The following is a 10,376-nucleotide window of genomic DNA, read 5'->3' on the forward strand; positions in this document are numbered from 1 at the left end:
TATATATATATATATATATACTATATATTATATATATAATATATATATATATAATTATTATATAATATATCCGTGTGTTCGTTTGATCAGACACACAGACATACGCTTTTGTTGAAAGTGATTGCTAATGATACGCTTTCCGCTCTATTTGTGTTGAACTTAATGACCGGATATGGCATCCATCAATATCTTGCATGATAAAATATGCAGATTCCTAGTAACGTTTTTAAGTAGATGGTCATTCATACCAGGCTATGTATGACTCATTTTCATAACATATTAACTAAACTTTTATAATGAGCTTCTGTCCCACACATTGAATTGAATAGTTCATTGTCAATTGTTAGTCAGCTTAAAATTGCCATAAACTTTTATTACATAATGATAAATATAATGAATAAATAAAAGCAAGATTTGCTAGATTTCGTCAGCGTCGAAAACGAGTCTAATAGTCTATCTGTATCCTCAGTTTTGATCAAAATGGCTACGAGTAAAGTCTTATTTCCCTTTGCGAATACGTAAAACAAGTTATTTCTCTGTCTTATACACCCTTCAGGATCATGTACAGTACGGTGAGATAGTGCTACAGAGTTTGTATGTATGTAGATGTGGTTATTCCTCAGAGACGAAGTTGTTTCTATGAAGATCAAAGCGAGCAATGGAAGGGAGTGCCCGAGTCCTCCTGTTTGGCAGTCATCATACTAGAAGAAGGGTAAAATAAAAGTATCGTCTCGGGCACGACAATCAAGTCTCGCCTGGCCTGTTAGCCAGCACCTTTAGGTCCAGTAAATGTTGTGACTCGTTGATACAGATGAAGGAAAGAAGCATTCACTTAAGGTTCGAGCCCGTGAAATGTGTAGGTTAGCATACTGCAATGATGGAGGCCTAGGACACAACCGCATCTCTGAAATGTAGCCCAGTGCATCAGCTGACAGCTGACAGCAGCAGCTGTCCAAACAGGCTTCCTACATCACTGACTGACAATCATTTCCGTGGGGGCCAGTAGGTACCTTCCTAGGCCTGCCCCTCTGAAACTCCTACTCCTATCCACTGAGTGTTCTCTGACAGTCCAAAGCTACCAGGGTAAAGAACCGAGTGGACTGGCTAACTCACCGACTACCGCAGTCTTGGCCACCCACTGAAAAAGTACTTTAACATGTCCTGACATCGGAGATGGTCATCAGTCATGAGTTTTTGGTGGTGATAACAGGAGCTCAAGACCTCTACTCTCCTTTCGAAGTAAGTATTTTCTCCAAAGTTAGAAATGAAGGCCATATTTTAAGATTTAAACAGAGGGTAATGAAAAGTGTGGCCAACACAGTGCACACTACCCCAAAACGGTTTCGAAATTTTTACTTTCGATTAAAAAACTTTAGAAGATTGATGCCATCTCGATGTTTGCGGAGTCGCTTGTGTCAACAAACTTCCCATTTCCTGTGCTAAATCCGTGCACCACTTGTGCCCATAGCCATTGGGGCACTTCCATCACAACAATTGTAAACCCGACATCTAACCAGTACTTAGGCTATCTAAGGGAACTACGGCATTCTTTGTGGCGTTTTGCGCTCTTCAATTGTTTATCAGTTTTGTCATTGTCCGATACGTAATACAAACCATCCGGTCCTTGAAACAATAGAAGTAGCTAGCGGCAGCTGGACGGTCGTAAGCTTCGAACAAGGGAGAACGGTAGTTAACTGCTTGTCCGACAGTCGCGGCGGTGCCCGCGACTGGGAGGGTACAAACAAATCACTTTTGCTTTCGGCCGCGGGTGTGAAGGACGTGTCCGTCATCGCTCTCTGCCCGCTTCATCGTCGTATGGCTTTGTTTATATTGTGTTTTCTACTAATGCTTTGTTGTGACTTGAAAACATGAAACTTGTAGTAAACAACTGTTTTCATTTTCATACTTAATTATGACCAACATGGAGTTATCGCCGTAGATGCGGCGATTTCCTCTCTTTTTCATGAATTGAACCCCTTGAATTATGCCTCCCCCCCCCCCCCGGTGCCGAGGGGCGGGCGGGGCGCTCGCGCCGAGTCATGTATTTGGGCGAAAAGTGTGTAATTGAAAAATGTAAGTACTCTTTTGATTATATGTTTGCCCTGTGCGTTCGTTACCCGAGAGTTGTGTTTTGCGCTCGGCACGAGCCTTTTAATTTTGTATAATAGAATGCAATGAAAGTGGATTCGCAATTGCAATATTCTTTTCATTTTCATTTATTTATTTGCATGGAATTTAATTTGATCATTTTCGTTCTTACCCGGGAATTGATCCTTAGTTTTTATGTGAAATGAAATCGCAAGTGCGTAATTCTGTTTCATTTTCATATATTTTTATGATAGCACATATTATTGGATCAAGTTTCCGTTCTTACCCGGGAATTGCTTTTCCCCTTTAAGTTCTATGAAGTGAATGCAAGGGCATATTCGTTTCATTTTCATATTACTTTTCACTGCTGTGCGGGGGTAGGGGAAGCGAAGGTCTGCCAGGAAGTCGTCGGAAAGCTCTCCCGCGACTCCTTGGTATCCGATTCTTCGTCTTCCTTCCTGCCCCCCGCTCAGCTTCTTCGTTGTATTTTGTATTTGGGGTCTTCCTTGCGTTCGGGGTATAGGGCATGTCTTCCCCCCGTGCGTGAGGGAACCCCTCTCACTAATCTATCTATGTTACCGCAGGTGCTACATCCGTGGGAGACGACCTTGAGACAGGTATGGACCACCGCGGAGGCAAGGCGTGCTAGCATCCACGGGCTGCTGCAGCGTCTAGCGAGGTTCTGGGGCGGTCTCCACCTACTACCACGGCCGCTTATGCTGCTCCCCACCTACCTGGTCTACACTCCCCATGCTGTGTCGATGACGCCGTCTGCCGCTACTAGGGCAGCAGCCGTACCGAGGTGGGTTTGCCGCCGCCGCCTGTTTTCTTCGTGTTGCCTGCCCCAGACTTCCGCTGTTCCAGCAGCTCGCCCCTGGACCGGAAAAAACCGCCAGGACCCAGGTTCCGCTGGCTGCCGATGATTCTATCGAGGCGATCGCTGGGCCTGCCGTACCTGCCGCTGATGTGATTCCCGCTGTTGGCTTGGCTGTCCCCTTCTGGGTCTACGCTGCCGGCTGTTCCTGCCGCTCCTGAGCTGGTTGCTGTTCCTGTCGCTCCTGATTCTGTGCCTGTTCCATGTCTGGTCCTGCCCACGGTTGTGTCTTCCCCAGTCCCAGGTCCTTCCGGACAGGTTGCTAGTCGGGCCCTGTTGCTTCGGCAACTGCCCCGGCATCCCTCCTGGATGGAGGACCTGACGACTGTCTGCGAGAGCTGACTGACGAGGAAGAGAAGAAGAGGCGCTGTCATCTTCGTCTTCAATTCGTCTGGCTGCTGCCTCTTCCCCTTCGACTTCTAAGGCCCCATAAGCCGAAAAAGAAGAAGAAGGCTGCCACCCCCCTAAGAAGTCTCCTTCGGGAACTCAAGGGCCCCATCCCGGTCGGGGGGTCCTTCTGCTGGTCCTCCTGCTCCTTCGGGAGCGGGGCCCGTCTCCCCTTCCGTAAGGAAGAGATAGACGGGGACCAGAGGAGTATCGGTTAGCTCTGGTACTTCCTCGCCTGGTGCTAGCGGCGATGCCGCTACGTCAGGTTCCGGCTCGGTCTCTCGTTCGCGAGAGATCCCGAGTGTACGTTCTCCCTCGGGAGACCGTGCAGCCAAGTTTCGGCGCCAGAGTTCGCTCGGCCGCCAAGACGCGGCACGGAGCAGAAGGCGGGTGTGAGAGACGCTCAGGTGACTCTTGCCAGGCCAGCGGCCGCTCTTGCAGCGACCAGCTGGTAACCGGGTTTTCCCCCCTAAGAAGGCTCCTTCGGGACCTTCTAAGGGCAGTCTCGCTCCGGCGATTCGGGGAGAGCTACTCTGCTGGTCCTCCTGCTCCCTCGGGAAAAACAGGGCCCGTCTTTTCTTCTACCAAGGAGAAGAAGACGGGGACCAGAGGAGTACCAGCTTCGGCTGTGCACTTCCTCGCCTGGTTTTAGCGGTTTCTGCCGCTAAACCAGGATCCGCCTCGGCTTCTCGTTAGCGAGAAGTACCGAGTGGACGGTCTCCCGCGGGAGACCGTCCAGCCAAAGTCTTGACACTCGAGCTCGCTCGCCGCCAAGACCGAAGCGCGGAGCAGAAGACTGGCGAGTGTCGTGCAGACGACTCTCGCTAGGCCAGTGGACGCTCTCGCAGCGACCAGCTGGCTGCTCGGGTGACGTGACGGTCGTGACCAGCCACGGGTTGAGGCGAGGAAGGGGTACCCGCGGTCGTCGGTACCAGCCACGGCTGGTACCAGCGGCTCGACGCGCCGAGAGGACGCTCGCCGGTCTCACCGCGGACAAGAGCCTAGCAGGTCACCTGACGCGCCTCCTATCGGGAGCCGGGCGGAGACGGTAACCAGCAACAGCTCGCCTGACGCTAGACATCAGCGTCGACGTTCTCAGTCGAGCCGCTCGCCACAGCTTTGTGACGGCACGGCCAGGCCTGCAGATCGATCCCCACCGCGGGTTGGTGATCGGCTGCAGCCCCCCACGTACGCTGGTCCTGCCCAGCGAGCGGGGGGGGAGCGTCAGGTGCTGTCTCCACTACCTTCAACTTCCTCGGCCTACACGGGAAAGAGCGAGGTAGCTAGGAGTGATCGTGAGAGGTGCGCCGCTCACGATCCCGTCACGACGCCGCACGTGCCACGTATGGTCTTAGGACCAACCAGGACGTACGCGCAAGTGATTGGAGGCGACCGTCAGGGGGAGAGAGTGGTAGCGTCAGTTCTGTCTCTCCGATACCTTCAACTTCCTCGGCATACGCCAGGAAGAGCGAGGTATATAGGAGTGATCGTGAGAGATGCGCCGCTCACGATCCCGTCACGACGCCGCACGTGCCAGGTTGGTCTTAGGACCAACCAGGACGTACGCGCAAGTGATTGGAGGCAACCGTCAGGGATCTGTTGCTGGCCCTTCTTCTGAAGGAGGAGGGTCCTGGAGCTGCTTGTTGGAGGGACTGGACGGTCCTACTCCTCAAGACGCTGTAACTTTCCGAGATTCAGAGTAACTTTACCCAGGTTATTGCACTGATTCGTCAGCACAACGACCGGGGGGAGGCAGGATCGCCGCTCCCACCAGCAGAGCCCATGTCTCTGCTCGAGTCGTTTTGGGACCCGAGAGGGAACCCAAACCGACGGTGGGTTTGCCGCGATCGGAGCTTGCCGATTTCTGTCTGAACCAGAGTCTCTCGTCTCCGGACAAGAAGGCTCTCTCAGTTCTGGCGGTCGATCAAGCTATTCCTTCCTCCTCTACTGCGACAGCGGCGTTTCTACGTGTCTTCGGACACCGTATTTAAATACTCCTTCGGTCCTCCTGAGAGGTTTCGACCTCGACGAGGACTGGAATGAGTCGGAGGACGGTATCGGCTCTCTCCTGTCAGGTGTCAATCAGCCCCACCCAGACGACGTTCACAGTGGCGGCAGACCCTTCTTACCTACAGTGAGAGTTCGTAACCCTCCTCGGGAAAACGTTTTCTCCTGACGATACGTTTTCCCAGACTTGCGGCGATGGCTGCTCCTACTCTTCTCCAAACTGCTAGTTCCACTGGAACGGCGAGCGAGTATGGGGGGGGCCAATTCCTCCCCCACCCCCATTCCCTCTCTATCCTTACGGGGCTACGAGGGGAAAGGAAGGATCCTACAGAGATTTCTCTGTAGGATCCCACGTTGGGGACTGCGCTACCAGGGGGGGACCTTCGGGTCCTACCTGACGTAAGCCCCGGTCGTTGAGGAGGGATCCTGCCCCATTCTCGATTTTCTACGGGAATCGAGAGGACCACCAGCCGATATCGTTTGACGAATTCGGTGGGGGTTTCGCAGACTGCTTAGAATTCTACGGAATTTCTAGCGCATTCAGAGTGTTAGAGTTTCTTACGATCTCCAAACACTTAGGCGAGACCACGGTCCAAAGTGAGCGAGACGAGAATCCCCGATATGTTACACGATAATCGGGAACCTCGCCTATGCTCGAATTCCTGGAATTTCTAGCATTAGGAAGAAGACTGCTGCTGAAAGAGACTATCTCACAGTAGGGCGACCAACCTGGAATAGAGAAGAACGGACGGGAATATCCAGTTTGGCTGGAACTATCGTCTTAGTATTCTGTTCACCATTGAAAGCTTTCCTTCGAGGAAGACTTCTCCTTCACTCTCTTTAATAGAGAACGAAGGTGGTCAATCTCCAATCCTTATTTTGTTTGTTTTCTTGAAGGAAAGAATTAGGATGGAGATCGTTGTTCAGAATCCTACAAATATACTACGTATATTAACCTCGCGACATGATTCTGCTAAGCAGTTGAATGGTCCGAGGGGTAGGCGCATATCCTGGTTATTCTACGGATTGCGGACTTAGACGAAAAGTATTCTAATTGAACTGCAAACTCGGGTTGCCTGCAACCTCCCAGGACCCGTTTCAGTTTCAATATACTATGGTGTTGTCACAACAACACCATTTAAGCTTTTATATTTACCGCCGAAATTCGTTTCGCTTAAATATAATTGCTAGCATATCTTTTATGCTCTGTGGTTCTAGCCGAACGCATTCCTTCGTGGAAAGGATTACTTGGCAACTCAGGATGACGACGTCAGGCGACAGCTACTGCGTATTGAATTGCCCGAGGCATTTCAGTATCAGCTGCCGCTTTGAGATAGACGGTTGTTTATGTCTTTCTCACCTGCTTGGATTGAATAACAACCGTATCTCTGCCCAACAATCACGGACTTAAGTCTCTGATTAACGGGGATTCTTCTCATACATGAATGACTATCTACTGCTGTGAAACGCTAGTATCATCGTCTTCGGTATGCGAGAATTTTAAACAGAGATATCTATTCGACTCTCATCTTTCTGTTTACCGCACGGTAACAGAATTCTGTAATAATGTCTCTTGCTGCATTGTATCCCGATAATGCGAATGATTTTTGCGGAATCTGAGTTTGTCCTCAAAAATATCTGTATTCGGAGGTGTACAATTGTTCATTGTTCACCCGGATTAGCAGATGTATTGAAAGACATCGCCTACTCCCACACCTGCCAGCTCTACTTCCAAACGTTCAGCCCATGAGAAGCAGTTCTTCAAGCGGCACTCCCCTGTGTTTCATTACTGAAGAACGCCCCGCTTTTCATTTGCACAACGGACAGCAATGAAATGGCGGTTAGCGTTTTCAGTCATTTGTAAGCACAGGTTTAGAATCTTGAGATTCCTTCTCTCGATTTCAGCTGGAAGACGTAGGTTGCATTCATTGCCTACCTTCGTCTTTCAACGTTCACATAGTGTTGTTTCTTCCTTAAGCTGAGATCCAACGTCTATGAGATTTTCTTGCCCATCAGGGACCTCGGTCTTTGAAGGCAATTGACTTTCGCCTTTTGAGCTTATGCATTAAGAGAATCATCGCCGTGCCGTCCGGCATCGGTGACTAACAAATATTTTATTTGTTTGGTCTCTCAGCATAACTCTTTTAAAGGGCGAAGGTCACGTGACTTACCCGGATGCTTGGACAACTTGCCTCTACTGATTCCGAACCAGTCAGTCGGCAGCTGTCAGAGCGCCCGAGTCAGTTACGAACTATGCTGTGGACTTAGTTCGGTTGTTCCAGAGCAATCATTACTTCGTCTTAATAGCTTGTCAGTATGAGTACTGTACATAACCAAAGTCGAGAAGAGGATAGGTCATACGACTATTCCCTTCTTTTCGTCTTAGGTAACTGCATGACTTCTCTTGAGAAGTCAAGCACAAGGGATGGGGATTTGTGACGCTCGATTTCGTACCGATCTCGTAGCGAAGACTCAGAACCCTTCGGTAACTGACGATGGGTTCGAGTCCTTCACAATACCCTCCCTAATGGACTTCACCGCCTTCGATGCGAGGAGATGCTGCCTTGTCCGCAAGAACTTCTCCGTGGCGCAGGTACTGAAGGCAGGGGTCTGGTCAACCAGACCACATGCCCTTCCTTCTACCTTCGGGATATTGCCCACAGGTCCTTGGATCCTTTTCCTTGGGACCCGTGGTGGCTGCTCAACAGTTGTGTAGCGAACCCAGACCCTCGCAGGCTGAACAGCATCGAGTCCTGGTGTGACCATAAGAATGGATGAGTGAATGAGAGTGTGACTGGCTCCTCTTCCCATCTTTTCTTCCCCTCTACCTGTGGTTAGAGGGACACGGTCGTCACCCTGCTGGATAAGGACAAGATGCAGGTGAGCTACTCAACAGAGCCCCATCCTATCCCTTTCACTAGGGATAGGAGCGTATATCCCACCACTTCCTCCAAACAAGGGGGAGGAAAAAAGTGGATGCCAGCTTGAGACAACCCATACTCTATGTGCCTCTTGCAAACAGGAAACAAGTTCTTGCTTGCTGGTACGAAGAGATACGCTTGCCTCTTTCTTAGTACTCGGCCCAGAGGTCTGACCATTGATCTGCGGTGCACACCCCGATCAATCGGACAGAGGCTTGGATCCCTCCCTCGCTCTTACGACAGGGAGGCATTCCAGGGATGGACGAACACCAGTCTGTTCATCAAAAGACTCAGATTCCTCCCACCAAGAAGTGAGTCTTCCTATTGTTAAAGGACCGATGGTTTGTATTACGTATCGGAACAAATGACAATTTGTCGAAAATTGCATTTTTCCTAACTATACAAACCTGAGGTCCTTTACATATAGTCCCTCCTCATGCACCCCCTCACTCTGTGTATTTTTGCATAGGCCAGGCCAAAAGCAAAAAGTGATTTGTTTACCGCGCGACTGTCGGACAAGCAGTTAACTACCGTTCTCCCCTTGTTCGAAGCTTACGACCGTTCCAGCTGCCGCTAGCTACTTCCTATTGTTAAAGGACCTCAGGTTTGTATAGTTAGGAAAAATGCAATTTTCGACAAATTGTCATATTTCTGTGTGTTTACCCTACAAACTAGGTATAAGACTTACACAAAACCAGGGAAACAAGTGAAATTAGCGTATCTATTTGTAGTATGTAGGGTAAACAACTGTGTGGACTGGCCAACTCGTCGACTACCACGGTTTTGGCCACCCTCCGAAAAAGTATTTTAACACATCCTGACACTGGAGATGGTCATCAGGGTGATGATAACAGGAGCTCAAGACCTCTACTCTCCTTTAGAAGTAGGTAAGTATTTTCTCCAAAGTTAGAAATTAAAGCCATATTTGTTCCGATACGTAATACAAACCATCGGTCCTTTAACAATAGGAAGTAGCTAGCGGCAGCTGGGACGGTCGTAAGCTTCGAACAAGGGGAGAACGGTAGTTAACTGCTTGTCCGATCGTGCGCGCGCCTGAGAATCACTTTTGCTTTCGGCCGCGGGTGTGAAGGACGTGTTCGTCTCTGCCCGCTTCATCGTCGTATGCTTTGTTTATATTGTGTTTTCTACTAATGGTTTGTTTGACTTGAAAATGAAACTGTAAGTACACTGTTTTCATTTTCATTACTTAATTATGAGCCAACATGGAGCTATCGCCGTAGATGTGGCGATTTCCGCTCTTTTCATGAAATTGATACCCTTGAATTATGTCTCAGTGCCAAGGGCGGGCGCGCTCGCGCCGAGTCATGTATTTTGGGCGAAAGTGTGTAATTGAAAAATGTAAGTACTCTTTTCATTATATTTTTGCCCTGTGCGTTCGTTGCCGAGAGCGTGATTGCGCTGGGCACGAGCCTCTTATTTTGTATGAATAGAATGCAATGAAAGTGGATTCGCAATGCAGTATTCTTATCATTTTCATTTATTTAATTGCATCAAATTTAATTTTGTTCCGCACGGCATACAAACCTTCGGTCCCTTTTACAATAGGAAGGTACTAGCGGCAGCTGGATAGGTCGTAAGCTTTCGAACAAGGGGTTCGGTCGGTAGTTAACTGCTTGTCCGACAGCGCTCGCGCGCGACTGGTAGGTAAACAAACACTTTTGCTTTCGGCCTGCTGGCGTGGTGTACGTGTATCATCGCTCTCTGACCCGCTTCATCGTCGTTTGCTTTCGCATGATTGTGTTTTTCTTTTTCTTATGTATCTAGTGAAACTGAATTGTAAGTACAATCATTTCATTGAATTCAATTGTGAATTAAGGATCTTGGTTCACAACGCCTCCGATTACCCGAGTGCCGGGACTGAAAGGGCGTAATTGCGGGAATTCATTTTACCCAGAATGATCCTCGTATTGTGTAGCTCGGTGCCGAGGGCTGGGGAGCGCTCGCTCCGCGTATATTGGGTTGGAAATGTGTAGATGAAAATCGTAAGTAAGTGCTCTTTTCATTTATAATTTTTTGACCTGTATGCCCGTTGCCGAACGAATGCGCTCGGCACGGAAATTTATTCAGTATGAAAGTGG

General features: G+C 49.3%; 1 protein-coding gene across 1 annotated transcript in view; it reads left to right on the forward strand.

Annotated features, from left to right (window-relative positions):
- Positions 1–465: 465 nt before the first annotated feature.
- LOC135216540 (adenylate cyclase type 9-like) overlaps positions 466–10,376 on the forward strand; it is a 702,034-nt gene continuing 692,123 nt past the window's right edge. The window contains exon 1 of the mRNA XM_064251914.1: positions 466–572. The gene's annotated coding sequence lies outside the window, so the exon portion shown is untranslated. The remainder of the gene's footprint in view (positions 573–10,376) is intronic.

Source organism: Macrobrachium nipponense, chromosome 6, assembly GCF_015104395.2.
Source record: "Macrobrachium nipponense isolate FS-2020 chromosome 6, ASM1510439v2, whole genome shotgun sequence".
NCBI classification, from domain to species: domain Eukaryota; kingdom Metazoa; phylum Arthropoda; class Malacostraca; order Decapoda; family Palaemonidae; genus Macrobrachium; species Macrobrachium nipponense.